Genomic DNA, 16346 nt, shown 5'->3' with positions numbered 1-16346 from the left:
ACCAGATCTGAAATGTTTCAGGTGAATCTGAGAAGAAGACTTGGCAACAATTCAAGACATTTGAGTTCTGGATTGCGTAGTCTACAAAACCACCCCTGAATATTTTGTTTAAACATCTGTTGCCCACACCAGCCTTCCCTTTCCAACAATTATAAAGGAATAGCAAAGCCTAAACTGCGGAATTTCTTAAAAATACTTCCCTTGTGTATGGGACTGTGACAAATACTAGGCAAATCACCAAGAGATGAAGACCTAAATCCTTAAGACCTTATACATATGGATTAAAAAGAATAGTTTGAATGTCAAAATAAATAAATATAAAGCTGATTTTACACTACAGGATTATGCTTGGGAGGGAAGGTTTTCCTCCTGTCTTACACAACTAAACTTCAAAAGAAAACTCCCTGGGTTTCTGCAGTCATATGGATGACTTGGTTGGGCAGGACAAAGCCTTTTTTTTGAGGGAAAAGCTCCATTTGGAAGGTTTGGAAGCAATTTCTGCTCTCAGTTTGCAAAGTGCAAATCAGGACAGTTTGTAACAACACAGAGTCATTGAGATGCAGGGAACTATTTACATAAGTAAGGTAAGCAGGATTTGACCCAGCTCCATGAGCTCTGCAGATAGCATTGTCCTGTCAATTTTCACTCCCTACAGCAATGAAGCCAGATAAATGGCTTCCTGCCATATGGCATCACCTTTTTACAAGAGATCATGAGGGCATTGCCACTGCCCGATAGATGCTTTGCAGGCAAAATCCCACTTTGCTTCTCACTACAATTTCCAGAATGTTTTCCAAATCTGCCATGTACTGTGAGTTCTCTGCTGAAATAGGTAAAGATGTCCTGGGTAAAGGTACCAGGAAAAATGAGACTTGTGTGTGCTACCTAGGAGGTTTGATATCTTCAGCCCTCACAGTTGGCAGGTCAAAGATCTGCCTGTGAATTATTGCCCAGGGTCACTATTACCTATTTATGCTAGGCATGATTCTGTATGAGTCCCCCATGGGCCTTTCATTTAAGAGTTGGACTCCATGACCCTTGTGGGGGTCCAACTCAGAATACTTTGTGATTCTACATTTTGATCCATTTCTGATGACTTCAGGGAGAGAAAATACCAGCCTGAGTTTTGAACATAAACTTTCAACAGAAAGATTAGACTGTCACACGAATGAAGTTTAATAGAAAAGTTTAGCCTGTTAGTTAGAGATCTTCCTCAGTATTTCTAGACTGTGCTTTATCCATAGGTGCTGCCTCTCATCCTCTACTACCTGTCAACTAGACCAGCTAGTTGTGATGTGTCTCATGATTGTGTTACATCAAAGAAAATCAGAGAAAATAAATCATGTTATTCAAATCTGACTTCAGAAAAGAGTACATCTCTCAGGAAAGCACTCCTCCCCTCTTATTTATGATATAAAACTCCAGAGTCACACACGTCAGGAAAGGATCGCTTTATACTCTCACTCTATATAAAATTTAGCCTGCCAAGAAAGAGCTGATAAACTCAAATCTCTTCTCACAACATGAGTTTCTTAATGCCTCTGCCTCATTTGTTCATCAGCACTTTATGAGAAAATAAACAAAAACACTGTCTGTTTGCCCATTGTCATCAAGGGCATCTGAACACTTCCTGCAGGGAGAGGTGGTTGTACCACCCTTGGAGCAGAGGGGGTCACATCTTTTTTCTGCCTCTGCATTTACAATGGCCCATCTACAAAGCTGGAATCCCAGGGAGCTTAATCAAAAGCCTGAAGACACCCCAGGGTACATGTTATTGTCTAATAAGAGCAAGGAGCAAGCAGTGCACACTGTTAGCACCAGCATCAGGCTAGTGTCAGCATCTCTGCATACTTGGGCATCCCTTGGAGGAATCCTACTGCTCTTATAAAGCAGAAATTGTTACAGATGTAAAAAGCAGAACATGTATTGTATGACCAAGTCATACAATGATTTTTGATAAGGTAAAAAATAAAAATTGATCCTTGATGTGCCCTCTGGAAACAGTTTCCTTTCTCGCATCAGTTTGGAAAGGACATTTCTGCTTTTTTTCAGTTCATCCTATCAGCTACAATAGTAAAGCAGTGCAGCATTGCTCCAAAATATTCCAGGATCATAGGTTAGGGTCAAAACCCACAGATTTTATCACAAGTCCACAGGCCAACATTTTAATGTTTTTCAAAGGGCAGTTCTGTGAGAAGCTCAGTGCAGTTCTTACCATCCATCCCTCAAACTAGGCAGCGGTGAATGTGCAATTTCCAAATTATTTTTCTCCAAAATTGTTGGGGTTTTTTTCTTGTCTGCTTTTTGCAACCATTCCCCATCAAATCCACTTTTTTCCCTCCACAGTCCCTTCTAACAGCATTTTTCTTCCTTGAATTTTAGCTTAACTGGATAGATGTGATTGTTTGAGCCCACTTCTGCACCCCCATGTGCTCCTGTCAGAGAAGTGAGGGGCAGCAGATGTGCAGTTGGGAGGGATGTTGCTCACACGGGGTTTGCTCATCCTGCATCTCCCTGAAGAGAAGGAGGAAACTTTTGTATGAAAGACATCTAACAGCACTCATCTGCCTCCAACCTTCATGTGAGGTGCAGCATGGAAAAGTTGCTGGGGAGGGGATTCACAGTCTACAGGGAAGCTCCTGTGCCCAGAGAGACAAAGCAAGGGCCTGCTTCTACTCTGGAAGTGAGAGAGAGGTGTACAGGTGAGCTCTAAGTGCTATAATGAGGAAGGAATGCTCTGTTAAGTCCTATTTACACCATTCTTGGGCAAAGGGGGATCTGAAGATCTTTGCATCTTTCCTTTTCATCAATGAGATGGTTAACAAGGGGAAGAGGTGCCCAAGCAGAAGTGTCCCGGGCAGACCAAGAGCAGTGCTGCCATTCCAGAGGGAGCTCAGCCATGTGCTGTGCCATGGCTCAGGCTCCGAGCGCTCCGTGTCCTCCCCAGCCGAGTGGGGCAGGAGGCACCTCCAGCTGGCCTCCACCTCCGTGCCTGCACACTGTGTCTGTGTGACAGCCTGAAAACCTGGTGCACAGAGCACTTTTCCCAGCACAAGTGCCTCCTGTAGAAAAGGTCGTTTTGATTGAAGTTGGTTTGGAAGTGGTTTTTGAAGGTTTTTGCAGTCTGCTTCAGTGGGGAACTGGGACTCCTGGACAGATTTCAAATGTCCCTCATTTAAAGTGTTTCTAATCTGCTACCAAGTGTTTTTCACATGGGATTTCTGCATTTTAACATTGCAATATTGCATAAATATACCCAGAGATACAAAGAAACAGATATATAAAAAAGTAAAATAAAATAGAACACTAAGAAAAGTAACCAAAGCCAGGAATATCTCAGCAATTCTCACCAACTTGATTTCTTGTACTGCCAGAGATCATTTTAAAAGTCAAATTCTCATCAGATATTGGGGAGGGAGGGAGGAAAGGGAAGGAAATTCATGACAGATTGTGCTGTGAATTCCTAAGCCTGGAGTTTTGTTTGTGATTTATCATTGCTAAGCCTTATCAACCACTGATTGAGCCTTTCCTCTCTCAGCCCTTGAGGGTGCAGCCTGTGGTCTCCTGCGGTTCCCTCCCAGATGACCAGCTTCTCTAAATGCTAATCAGATGATACGGACCCTTCTGTGATCTTGTGAAGGGCTCTATCAGCAGTTTGGTAGAAACACCGTCATGTAAAAATGATACTCCCCTGTCATCTCTGAGAGGTGTCTGCCAGGAAGCAGGGTAGAAACACAACATCAAATGGTTCCTATATTGTCAGCTCCTGCAGCTCACCCTCTGATGTGTTGAACTGTGGACAAATACTTACCTGGCATGGCTTGTTACAGAACTCGGGCATTTGTGAAGAAAACAGATGTTTTATAACTCATTCATTTTGTTTCTTTGTTTGGTAAACTGAATTGAATTCAAGCAAAAAACTATACTCTTCCAGATAGAATAAACTTTAGTTTTCTCATGAAATATATCATTAACTTCTACAGAAAACAAGGCCAGCAATCTCCTAACACATAAGCTAGCAATGAAGTAGTGTCTCCCAACACGTCAGTAAGAAGGCAGCTGTGCCAGCAAACTGCTATTCCTTGGTGCTGCATGCGAAGGGCAGAGGAGGAATTCTGCTTTTCCTCTTTGAGGGATCTGGCTGGTACAATGTGTATGTGATCCTTCCATTGCCAGCTGCTGGCTGAGTGCTCCTTGAATCAGAGGGTGGCAAGAGGCTGCCCCAAGAGCTCTGTGTCTGCCCAGCACCTGCACTGTGTTACATCCACCAAGGGCCACCTCTGTGGTGTGTTATGGACAGATTTTCCAGGCACTACCTGGGGTGAGGGCTCTCCGAGGACTTCTTGTACAGAGCTTGTGAGGCACTTCTCAGGTGCTTCTTCAAGCTCACAGGACTGCAGTTCCCAGTCATGGGCTAAGTGACCACCCCACCACATCAGTGGAACCCCATTTAACCAATAACCAAAAAGTAACATAATATATAAATAATAAAAATCCTGGGTACTGGCTTCCCTTCCCTTTCAGATCCCTTTCCCTATTCCACAAGGTGCCCAACCTCAACAGAGAGGACAAAGGTCTATTCCTCTCCTACCTCAGAGGAGGGTCTGGATTGCCCTCTGTGGACAACTGGTTTCCTGGGATAGCCCAGGAAGAGAGGAAGGCACCTTTTCAGGACTGGATTTCCCTCCAGAAACATGCAGAGGCACCCACATAGCTCCTTTGCCTAAGGAGCTACAAGGGAAATCCAGCTGTGCAACATTATTGCACTATCCAAATACAAAAACCATGCAAAATTTAATTAATTCCTTCTACCTACTTCTATTCAGGTTAAAGCTAACTCAGCTTGTGTCATTGAATGTGCCAAAAAATTTCAACCTGGGATCAATCAACAATCATTTAATGATTTCAGTTTGCTCAGATAGGAAATAAAAACTACCCCACTCTGCACCCAAAACTACCATGACAGCCTCTGAGGAAAAAGCCAATCACCTGAGTCACAATACGTTAGAAATCCTCTTCAACCAAGCCTACTGAATTTAAGCAATCCATAGAGATACTATCTTCTAAAAAATTGCTAATGAAATGTGTCTTGGGAACACAGCAGCACCCCAAACCTAAGGCCACGAGGAACTCATTCCCCAGTGCAAGAATTGCATATGTGACAATTTTGGGAACAGATCTGCTACCTGGCTCTCACACACCACTCACCCAGAGACTGTGCACAGATCCACAGGTCATTTCTTCCCTTCCAGCTCTCTGCCCCTGAAGCTACAGTCTCCAGGTGAGAAAGAACAGTGGGGCTTCAGGAGCAGCTACCCACGATCACCACCCATCATTGGAGTGGGGGGTTAAACTAGCTGCAGGGCTGTTTTGCTTATTAGTGCCAAGGCACTTTCAGATATTAATTACCGCTGGCACTGCAGGGCCAAGTTCAGTTCCCCAAGCTTTATCCAGAAGTGTAGGAGACTATGGAGATACAACCTGATATGTTTATCTTTGTGAAGCACGCTCTCTGCCTCAGTCGTGTGCCAGATGTAGCCACAGCTGCAGGAAGTTGTTTATCTGCCCTCGTGACCTTGCAGAAGTGTCGGGTGATGGTAAAATCATGTTTTTATTGAGCATCTCTTCTCTTCAACTGGAAATTCTTCACCATCAGTTAAAATGTATTTTAAATTCCACAAGGAAGCCAAGCACTGATACTGTAGAGCTCTGTAATCCAAATATATCCTTTACGGTGTGCTCGCTGAAGGAGTTTATTTTGGTGAGCCAGCTTGAAAACATTCACCTTAGGGAAAAAAATTGGAACGTCTGAACACCTGTGGTAGCTACTGTTATTAGTACCCTTTCTAAATCTCATAAATCTGTATATTTATTTCCCTTTACATCTCCACATTTTATAGAAGCTTCATCTATCCCATTAATTTTACTGTGACAATATTTTGGAGCATAAGGAAGATCCTATAAGCCTTTGGCTGCATTGTTCAGGACTACTGGAGCACACAGGCACTTGGTACCCCTAGAATTTCGCTAAGGTTTGGAAACCAAATTATACTAGGTCCCTCTGAAAATTTTATTCTTTACAGTTCTCCAAAGGAGAAAAAGCATACCACGTGTCAGATAATTCTGTCAAAATAAATTTACAGCTGCAAATGACAGAGCAAGAGCATTTGTCTGTAGAACTAGATACTAATATACATTGATTGATCAACACTATGGTGTAAGTGATAGTCCTGAGCATGGGAGAAAAAGGATTAAGCAAAATACAAATGGTATGTATCCATCAACCTTATCACTCAGGAGAAAAAATAACAGTGTCATTAGCTAAGTTTCCAAAATAGCCCAGTTTCCTGCTTGAAAGTCAATCCTTCAGAAACAGGTTAAGCCTTCATTTTGTTATGACATGCTGGTAAAGTCACAAGGGTGCCTTTGGTCTTTTTCTGTCAACATTAACGTGCTAAGTGAAAATAATTGTTGCAATGGAAAATACTCACTTGGCACATAATACATTATAATTATCAATATTTCTTTTTAGTTGAACAGAAAGATCTTGTTTACCAAATGAAGTGAGTAAAAGTATTTGGTAATGTTTTGTTTTCATTTCCCCTCTACCTTTAATCCCTTCATTTGAGTCGAATTAACATACTAATTTTAGTGATTCTTTACCTTTTTCATTTTCAGAATAAGCAATGTAATTAATACTAATGTAGTCACTTGAATATTATATCTTCTGCATAACTTAAAATCAAGGCACATTCATTATGCCTGCTGGTGCTGTATTCAATTAGCTGCTTCTGCCTCCGCTGGTAACTTCCAGACATTCACAGTAGCTATGTTTAGACACATTTACTATGTGCTCATGACAAAAGCAGAGCCATGGATGCTTTAAAGCTTGGAATAGATCCCCATAAAGACGAAGCTGCTCTTGAAGGTTTGCATTGACTGGAGGTCAAATTTGAGAATTACATAATTCTTTGCTGCAATCTCATTTGTTATGGTCCAGAGATAATCTGTTTACATTTGGATACAGACCTGATTTTTTTAAAGTTAATTTAGTGTTCTTGAAAGAGCTGGGAGAAAATATCATATTTAGCCACAGGGGAATGACAACTTGGCTAGGAGCAGAGTAAATTCCCCACCTGTTCCTGATGAGGTGCCTCATTTCTTTTTCTGGTAGACATCCTGATGGGGATGAATGGGTAGGTTTATCTCTGCAGTTATTTTGGCCCTGGAACACTTATTCAGTCCTTGGGAAAAGTGCTGCTAAGAACAGCCATGGTGGCAGTACCATGGTGTGGCTACCTGTGGTCATAAGGTTCAACAGTTCCTTTCACACGGGACACCCAGTGACCATTAAAGGCCAGCAGCTCTCACTTACCAGTGACACGAGGACAGACTAAACCTGCAAGTGAATTCCTCATCCCAGATCTTCTAGCTCCACACTGGAAAGTAAATCTTAATTGTTTATCTGGGCAATTAGATGCTGAAATATATAAACTTAGAGGACCCATTTTTTCATAACGTTAGCTTGAGTCTGTGTATTATATGAATCTCTACTTTCTAAAATCCCCTTTTCCAAAGGCAAAGAGCTCTACTCTAGGCAAAATAACTCTCCAAGTGAACCTAGAACATCATATGGTTATATGTGAACACAGTAGAAACCTGCTGAAACCTTCACAAAATCATCCTCATCCATTTTCAGTGCCATATGATTTTGACATGCGAAATCTTTGAGGTTTCAAACCGGCTAATTAGGTGGACCAAATGAACGGACTGTCATTCAAACTAGACTGTATTCAGGTATATAAAAAGTACTGATTAAAGTCCTCTTGCAACAGGATGCCCTGTGCAATTCTTGGTTATATAACAAATACTGAGTAGGAAGGTTAGATTTCTTCTTTATGTGTCATGGATTAAATTGCTGCCAGAGCAGGGGACTCATTCTGGTGCTTGCAGTTGAGGAGCGACCCTGCTCAATTGACAGAGATTCAAAGAACAGCCATAAAGGACATATGCCTTTTATGGACAGGTACCAGTGGTAGTTCTTATTTAGATTAACAAATCAGAACAGAGATGATTTGATCATAGGTGCATGCACATGTGTCGAGCCTACAAGATGGATATTTTAATCTGTAGGAGACAAAGGCATAATAAATCCATAGAGTGAGAAGTTGAAGCCACACAAATTCAGTTTAGAAATAAAAGTGCAAGCTCTTTGGCTGTAAGGATAACTAATCTCTGGAAAAACTTACCAGAATTTGTGGGACTTCTCCACCACTGAAAATTTGTAAGTCAAGAGTAAATGTCTTTCTTTCTTTTTTTTTTTCCCCTAGAAGTTGTTCTAGGTCAAACTTTCATGGAAGTCTCATGTCTTTGCTGGGAATGAAGTGTCTTTTACATCAACAGACACTTTGAGTTTATGGCTGTCAAAACTGAGGTCACAAAGACTCATTTTGATTAGAATTATTTAAAATACCATATACAAGAAAAATAAAAGATGAACAGAAATTATCAATTTATTCTTTTCTCAATTAAACATCACGACAACATACATATTTTCACAAAACATTCCATTGGAAATTAATCAAAAAAGTGCTCCTAAATGCACTATTAGGAAATTTTGGCCAGCTCTGGTTTATAAATACCCCATAAGCTCTCTGTGCTTGCTGGTGCTTTTTCTGTAAAACCTCCAGTTGAGAGCAACACAAACTGTGATGCTATGAGAAACTTAGGGCTGCACTCTATAGGCAATTTCAACACAGGCATAAAACAATAGAGGTGATATTTTATATGTGGCATCACTAATGTTCAACAGCTTCCTTAAACACAAACATTTTAAAAAATCAGTGTTCTGATCTTTTCTGTTATTCTGTTTCATTAAGAAACAATCTAAAAGTTGAACAAACTCTTTTATGTCTCCTCCAGAGATCTATCTTTTCATGTCTCTACCATCTATATTCCTTTTGTTCAGACCATAAATCAAGGTTCCAAGTTAGATATGTGTAATAAGTCTATAAAGAAAACAGAAAGAGGTGTGGTGAGTTTATCAGCTTGAACCACACATTTAAGTTTCTGGTGTACATAAAAATTCCAGACTTAAGTCTCTTGACTCTCCCTTCCAAAACATTTCCTGTATAGCTGCAAGGAAAAAAAAAAAAAAAAAAGGAAGAAAAAAGAAGAATAAAGAGACATGAAGAGAGAAAGAGAGAGGGAAAATTCTGGAAGGACACACATTAAAAAGCTACAGTAGCAGACTTTATTAGATGCTCAGCAGTAGCATGGCATGTTCAGACTGCAATGTGGTCTCACACGGGCCAGCCTGGCTGCAGGACCCACCAGCCACATTTGATTTCCAAAGCAGGGAATGGAGGTAAGAAGCAGTGCTATTACTTCCTGAGAGGTACGCCTGTTCTTCACTCCCATCACAAAGTGAAGAATCCTCTTCTGTTTTCCTGGGAGCGCAGCAGAGTTTCGGCGCAGGCCAGCGGGGGCTCCTGCAGGGTGAGAGCCAGCCCCGGCCGGGGGCACGGGCTCTGGGCTGCTGGGGGACAGCAGGGGATAGCCCCCTGGCAGCCCCACAAACTGCAACCCAAACCCCAGCGTGGAAAACTTCGTGCTGCACAGAAATCCCTTTGTTTTTCCTTCCCTGGCATCTCAAAAATCCTGTACAATAACAGCTTAGTACTAGTCACAGAAAGGCTTGAGGAAGCAACAGAGAGCTGCAAAGATTTGTTTTCATTTCCTCCTAAGTAGTGTCTTCTAATTCATCAGATCACTTTCCAAGTCTCTTTAGATCTAAGTGGAAACAAATGCTGCATGCAAAAGAATGGAACTGAGCAGAGAAAATCATCCACTGTCATTGCATTTTTAGGTGTGACAAACACTGGACCTGCCTCTCCACTACATCCCTTCAGCATGGGTCACTGGGAATTAATCTATGACTTTCCTTAAATCCTCAAGATGAAAGCTGTTGGTTCAATTTGGAGGTGAACTAGGGAATTTAGCAGGCTAAAACTGTCTGTATTGGAGTGAAATTAAAAACTATGTTTCCTCAGCCAGGATGAATTTTCAGGGAGCTTATGAGCAGATCAGGAGTTGAATTCAACCACAGGCAACCTTGACAGTAAGTGCTGAGTCCAAAAGTTTCCAACAGGCCCTCTGTCACTAAGGACTAGAAGGCAGACAAGATACTGCTAAAAATTATTTTTGCAGAGGTGGGATGAAGCAAATGCTGCCATCTCCAGACACACGGTGAGGCAGGGGCTGGGGGCAAGCAGAGGGGCCCTGCATGACTTTGCACTGCTGGTCACAACAAAATGCAGGAGTGACAGGCTGGCCATTCAGTGGGCTTTCACAGCTCTTATATACACTGCTCACGACAGTCAGACCTCCGACTATTGTGCTAATAAATATCAGGAGGGTCCTGAGCTTAACTCTATCCTGTTCAGCAAAGCCATTGAACCTTGTATTTAACCCCTTGCTGAATAGGGAGGGACTCCTGAAATAAGACCTAAATCAGCTGAAAGATGATGGAATTTAAAGGAATCAGGGAACAAGGAACTGAGCAAGGGACACTCTTGCCCAGTTAGAGCTCTGACAGGCCACAGTCTGTCCTCTTGGCCAGCAGCATCTGCACACCTTCTCAGGCCAGCCCATCAAGCCCAGACCCACGATGCAGAATGCCCAGTGCTTACATCCCTACATCCCTGCCCATGACAGTGGAGACAGGGCCACTTCTACCCCCCTGACATGGTGTAAATGAGTGGCAGTTAAGGAGAGGTGTTTATCACTCACTGTCCTGTGCAGAGTCTACGTTGAGCACTGGCTCACACAAGCTAGCCCAGAAGGTTTAATGATCTGGCTGTATTTCTCCTCACACCCATGGGCTGCACAGTTGGAAAGGAAAACCTAAATTGTTTACATAGTGGTACAAATCACTGTGGTTTTCACCCCTCTCTCTCTCTTCCTTCTCTAACTGCTTCAAGAGGGATTTCAGCAGGAATAGTATTCTGTGTGTAAAGCTCAGCAGAGCTATGGGTAAAGCACATTGCTCTGAGTTCCTGGCACATTGCTGCGTTCCTGGCACAAAGACCAGGAGCTCATGCAAATAATACATCCCTATTGCTCTGACAATCATCCTGCTGCTCTCAGTCCAAGGGGTTTGAAACCTGTCAGGATAAGATTTCATTAAAACAGCCAAGAAAACAGCAGTCTGGAGAGCACAGCCTGCATCTCCTCCTAGGTAACAGTGCCAGCCCCATGTGACCTCAGCTTGTTTTGAGTGGGACAATAAGAATGTTTATTAACTGCTGTCTCGGCTGCTGAAGCGAGATGAATCACACAAAGGGTCTGGCAAGCAAGTCGTGCTGTTAGCCAAAGCTGCTCACAGCATCTGAACACAGGGGCTGGGATTATTTATCACCAGAGACCCCCCTGCCTCAATCATATCTACCCACTCATAACTGTTTGTTTTTCTAGCCCTTAGTTCAGAGAGCAGCAGAGCAGCATGTGTCAGTGCAAATACACAGGTAAGGCACTACAAGTAATTAACTTGTGGATGACCTTTCATTTGCTTTAACACTTCCAGGGCTCTTTTTAATTTTTTTCCAGCCATACACACAGATGCCAATGAAGTGGACACCAACCTGCTTGTGTAGCTGGATCACAAGAAGCTCCTCTGGCTTCTCACATACCTATCAAATCCAGAAGACTGCTTCCACTGGGAGAAGATGCAGCATATTTTCAAAAGTGCTTTAAAACCTATGCCAGCCCCCAGCTCCTCTGGTTTGCTGCTGCCATTTTAAATTTTTTGCCTCTTAATTCTGTGCCCCCAGCTCAGAAGCTAATCCTGTGCCATCATGTGTATGACAGACCTGGTAGGTAAGGAAATCTCAGCTCTCCTACCTAAAAATCACCAGATATTTGTCACTGATTGGCTGCATCTGAACATGCTTGCAGCATGTGGTGCTCTTCAAGCACTGTTTCTCTGTCAGCTGAAGCCAGTATTTATCACAATTCTACAGGCATTTGTAGTGTTAAGTCTCTAATAAATATTTATTGAAAGAATTACTAACGTAATTCTTTCTTGGTGAATATTTACTAGAGATTTTCAGTCAGTAACCACACCAACGGGAAAAATCCTTTAAAAATCTGTTACTGAAAAAAAATGAATTAGAAAAGCAAGACAAGATAAAAATTAACCAAACAGCTGGCAAAAAGGAGTACAAAACTTAAGCACATGCCAGCAAGGGAAGAAGTACACAGCAAAGGGTTTGACAGAATAAAAGAAGATGTGTGAGCTAAAGTGGAACTGATTCCCTTCTCACTCCAGATTTCATTCAGAACTAGGCTGGGATTTGTAACAAACACAAAAAAATTGATTTCCTTTGAATAAAATCCCATTCTCTTGCAACTCTACTTGAAAATACTGCAAAGCCAGCACTAGGTTTGTCTCATTTACCACATCTGACTGAAAGGCTGTGCTCAGATGTAGTTAGGATCAAGTCCTGCTAAGGTAACTTAGCAGTTTCAAATACAAATAATAGACCTTGCATCTTTTTTGCCCTTTGTAGCAATGTGGCATTAATAAGAAAGCAAAGATGTTAAATTGTCTTTCCAATATTACACTAAATTATTTAATCAGGAAGAGTTAATTTGCCCAGATTATATTTATACAATAAGGATAAATGGAAAAAAATTTGAATATTCATCAACAGCTTTCATTTCCCTTGTGACATGTTTACCTTTAGCAACACAAATTATTTTCTACAGCTGTTTTTACAGCTGTTAACTGTACTTAGTAGTTGAGAACCTGAATTTCTTTCTAGTCACAGGTCACAGACAGTAAGGGTCCATTGAGTCTCTGCATCTTTCCCAAGGCAGGATCACCGGCAAGTATGAGCAGACGCATGAATTTAGCCTATGACTTCATGCTATGGCAGAGCGCTGATAACACAGGGAAAAATTACACATCAGCATTCTGGAGCAGGGCAGCAGCCTGGCATTTTCAAACCTAATGTTTCCTTTTTACAGCAGGTGGCATCCCTGTGGCACAGTCACTTTCTTTAGCTCCCATACAAAGGGAGAGGTACCCACTCCAGATAATGCCCAATTGAGAGGTGCTTCTGATACTCAGTAATATCATTCTCATAGTCCATGACAATGTGGGTCCTGCTCCTGTTCATGATTTCATGTATAGACTGGAACATCTGCCACCACAGAGAACAGGACCTATGTCCTAAAATTCCTTCTGTTTCTGAGATTATTCTTATTAACCAGGTACCAGCATTAAAATACTTTTCATTCACAGTCCCAGAGGGTATAGGGAAAGCCCACTAATGTCATCCATTTCCATGGAGTGTATAAAGCAGCATAGAAATGGTCTGTGTTTCCTTGAGGGAATTTTGATTCTTCCCAATTGTGAGCTATAAATGCTATTACCTTTCTCATTGCCTGCCAAGTCTATTTAGAGCTTTCCTTCTTCAGCTGATATCCCTGAGAAAGCTAACTGCCCTCCACTACTTTTATCAGCCTTGGTTTTTCTCCTTTGGTAGGCAGTTAGTGCCTGAACTCTCATACCTTGTATCTGAGTCTGAAAGTTTCAAAAAGAATCTCAGGGAGAAACTTTTACTTTTGAACCCATGCCTGAATGCAATCTGTCTATTCCAGGAAAACCCTGATCATTCTGCAAGCAAATATGTTCTGGCAGATTTCTAAATAAATATAAAACATACAGAAGGCAGAGACAGGTATGTCCTTTGAGGATTTTTGTACAGAGTCAGATAATTATTTGCTACTCTTAGGACCTGAATTCTGCCCCTGCCAAGCCCTGTGGTTGTGGCACGAACCTGTGCCCTTTGACAAAGAAAGGACTAATTCCTGAGAATTTTAACTTATCTTCCCTGCTCTCATTTTAACCATAACTTACTTATAATCTTAAATAAGGCTGTATTTACTTTTCATTAAGCTATATTGAAAATCAAAATAATTCAAGTGATAATTATGAGCTTTAGGTAGTTTTCTCCCTTACTAACTTCTTAGAGAACGATAGCTTCTCAAAAATCCAAATGCCAGTTCATATAGCAAACAACAACTTGTCCAGACTTAGTCTTCACAGCACATTGCCAATCTGAGATCAACACCATATCACACAAGCTGCATACAACTGCTTTATTCCCAGGCTGAAACTCCTATCTGTCTCAGATTCCAAGTTGACTGTGTGGGTAAAATACTGGCTAGCTGTGTTTGGTGAGAACTCAGCAAATAATATAGCTGAATGGTGAATAAATAATGTATCTTAGTAACATGGCTCTAAGACATGTAGAAGTCACACCTTGAAGTCTATGGATTCCTGTGCATGAATTATGAATGAAGATCTATGCAAATATAACAGTGTTTATCCCAGAAGCACGGCACCAATCCTGAACAGGAGCTCTCACCTTATCAGAGACTGACTCCTGCTTTCTATCACTAGTGGAAACACATTCTATAATTTGAAAGCCAAGGGCACATAGTCCTCCCTTGAATGGGGGGAAGTGCATTTCAGTGTTTCTCACATCTCTAAGCATGCTTTTTTTTGTGCTCTGTGATTTATGTTTTCTTGGCCACAGCATCTCAGTATATTCTGCCAGTGATCAAAACCAGTAGAAACAGGCTAGCATTTTAAACTTCAAAATGCAGCAATCTGATGGCTTTCTTGGTTTGCTTGTTGACAAATTACAGAAATGTGTGACTTTAGCCCGTTGTGTTAATTATTGAATCAAATAATGTTTTGACAGCTAAGGTTTCTAGACCCACTAGTACCAACCAACTAAATACAGATCATTACATCCTATAAACAAGTGTCTAGATTTTAAAATCCTCACCTGTACTGGCTTTAACCATTTTGATACAAGTCTGAAAGACTGTGGCCTCTAATTCTACTTTCAGGGTTGTCTTTGTGCTAAATTCAAATTGAATCCTGTCTCAGAGATTACCAAGAAACCTAACTGGAACTATTTAGCTCACAAAGTTTTTGGGCTTCATTGGCAAACAAAAATATTTGTTGGAAAGAAAAGCCTGAACAAAGCAACCAGCAAAAAGTATCTGAGTAACTGAATCATTTCCGTATTCTCCCTTATAAATGAAAAAAAAAATCACTACATAATATAGGTGGTAAGTCTAGTAAGTCTGGAGTTGCAGTAAAATCTGCCATGGGCCGGCCAGTAAATTATGCTGATTTTTGTCCCTCATGCAGACAAATTCCTTTCAATAATATGATGGCCTGAGTTGAAAATCTCCAAAGCAGAGCTTTCCTGTCCCACACCCTACAAGCATTTTATGAAGCTCTATCAGACATTGTGGTTCACAGTGGCCCACACAAGTCCAGCTTTGTGACACGGAAATTTGAGCTCTCCAGCTTTTCCTATATGGTTCAGCCAAGCCTTGATCCTCCTTCTCTGCTTTTGCACACCATCTTTCTAGGCTCTCTCTCCATTCTCCATATATTAAAACCTAATATGTTTTGTTATAAGTGATGTCTCACAGAAGCCTATAAACTACCTGGGGCAGGCAGGAAACACAAAGCAGTTACATTTACAGATAACTCTCTTGCATGACCTGGACTTTTGTGGAAAAGTTGTTGTTTGGTTTTTTTTTAAGTTAGTGAAAACCTCTTTGCATGACACTCATCAAATCAACCCTAGATCTAGGAGCATAAATAATTTATACCCACTTTTATTCTGGATCCCCTAAGATTCTCTGTCCCTCAAGCGGGGCTTCAGCAGAGAGGACAATACAGCTCAACAGCTGAGACATCCACGTTCAGGAAGAAAAATATTGTCACTCTGGAGATACCCGTCTCCATCAGTTATATCGGGAGCCCACGCAAATAGTTTCATCTATTTACCTAATTTTCAGACAGATAAAGTTAGGTTTAGTTGGACTCCACCCCTCAAGGTGGAATAAGTGTCACGGGGCTGAGAACAAGCATTCGCCACAGAAAGCCAACAAGCAACCACAAACGTCTGCAATTGTCAAAGTTCGAAGCCTACAAATGCAAAAATCAGTTGTTCTAGACCGCTAACGCAAGCAGAGGCTGCGAGGTGGGAGCCCCGCAGCGCTGCTGTTGGGAGGATGCTAGGAGGGTGCTGGGAGGGTGCTGGGAGGGTGCTGGGAAGATGCTGGAAGATGCTGGGAGGGTGCTGGGAAGATGCTGGGAAGATGCTGGAGGATGCTGGGAGGGTGCTGGGAGGATGCTGGAGGAATGCTCGCGGCGCTCCCGGGCAGCAGAGCCGGAGCCCAGCCCAGGGCGGGCGGGTTTCGGGAAACCGAAGAGTGCTGGTGCCACCTAGAGGGAATTACTCGCCTAA

The sequence above is a fragment of the Passer domesticus genome, chromosome 4, assembly GCF_036417665.1.
Source record: "Passer domesticus isolate bPasDom1 chromosome 4, bPasDom1.hap1, whole genome shotgun sequence".
Taxonomy (NCBI): domain Eukaryota; kingdom Metazoa; phylum Chordata; class Aves; order Passeriformes; family Passeridae; genus Passer; species Passer domesticus.
This window is presented reverse-complemented; position numbering follows the sequence as displayed.